We start from the raw sequence: 1,776 nt of genomic DNA, 5'->3' as shown, positions 1-1,776 counted from the left end.
GACAAGTCCATAGTGCAGTTCCTCACAGTACACATGAACAATTGTTGTCCAAAACCAGAAAAAATAAGTATGGAAAAACTCAGATGGATTTCTAGTTGACCATAAGCCAACTAAAAGCTTGATGCTGCACTGATTTCAGTATCTTAGAGGGATATTTCCAAAGTTTTTATTAAGAGCAAGAGTAAATAGAATTTTTAGAACACAGCGTCTCTGGCTCAATTTGAAAAACAGAAAGCAGTGTGACTTTTCAGGAAGCAATAGATACATTCTACAAAGAAAGAAAGTAATATATCGCAGTCTAATAGCATAATGCAAGACAGCGACTAGTAGAAATACTGGCCTGATCCTATGAATACAACTTGCCTTACTTACTACCTTGCAAGGTCCCATGTTTCATTCATCAAATTCTTGCGTCATGTGTACTTCTTTAAAAGCTCTTAATTTAATTTTCACCTGTTTATGCTTTCAACAACTTCACTTTCACACTGAGTCTACTCCCATGACATCAAGTGCTAAATAAAATCTTCAGCTTAGTAACAGAAAGATCTTTTTTTACTAATACTTTCAATAACTCACCTTGAATGGCAGGCCTAGTGTGACTCATTGACATTCCTGGGCCCTTAAATGAGCTGAACTCATCTCTCAGGAGAAGAAATAGGGCTGTCTTTGTCTGAGCACAGCAGATAGAATCATTCATCAGGAATCTTTGAAGTATGCCTTACTGTTCCCAAAGCAACTGATTTGCCTCCCTTTGCTTCAGACTTTATCAGAACAACTTGGTCAAAACTCATAGAATAATATCTACAATCAGTTCAGACTCAGCTGCAGAATTATTTTTGGCTTATAAAGGAGAAAAAGCTAGATTACCAGTCCCTTCATCCATGATGACTGCAACTGATTTGGCAGCTCTAGCTAGACTTTCAAAACTAACCTCTCTGATAACCCCCTGAAAGTAAATTTTTCTAGTAAACAAACTAGCCAATTTTGGCTGCCTTGAAATTAGCAGGATCCAGATTTCATTGTACAAATATATTTTTATGGAAATCTCTTGGCCTATTTACATCTCTGTTTCTCTTTGGTGGTTGTGATTAAAAAGGAAGTATGGCAAGTCATGTTGAATTAAAATAAATTAAAGTTATGCACTTTCCCAATTAAGCCTTTTGTGGGACATCTTTCAACAGGAAGACAGGCCCATCCATCACTCTGAATTGCAAATACATTTTAAAAGCTTCATTTAAAATTTCATAATTAGTTATCATGGGTGTGGTTAGAGTTGCAAAACGTTGTCTCCTTACGGGTGCAAAACTGGAGCACTTGAATCTACAACAAAGTCACTAGTTTTGAAAGGCTGGCAAACCCTGAGTTAAACTCCAGAACAACTATCAGCTTGTGAATAATCACATATATGAATTGAATTTGAATTGTTAATTATGTACTCTGTTTATTTCTATGCCTCAGCTTCTCTCCCCTGTATTACCTCAGGAGCAACAAATAAATCTAAGTTTTATTCTTCGTTTGTACAAATACAATTTTAGGCATAGTAACATTACATATATTTTTAGAAGCCAAAGAGAAAATTGCCTTCTATTTAAGTACACAGGGTATTTGCATTGTCACAGTATATTACATGGATTTGATGCTTAATATATAACTGTACTAATCTTTGTGGAAAACATAATAACAAAAGAAAGTTGTTCGGAGATTTTTATTTAAAAAAACCCAAACAAAACCTTTCCATTGAAGGACCACATGTAAAACTATGGTTTCTCTGCACAG

Source organism: Antrostomus carolinensis, unplaced genomic scaffold (genome assembly GCF_000700745.2).
Source record: "Antrostomus carolinensis isolate BGI_N321 unplaced genomic scaffold, ASM70074v2 scaffold10025, whole genome shotgun sequence".
NCBI lineage: Eukaryota > Metazoa > Chordata > Aves > Caprimulgiformes > Caprimulgidae > Antrostomus > Antrostomus carolinensis.
Note: the sequence above shows the minus strand (reverse complement) of the source record.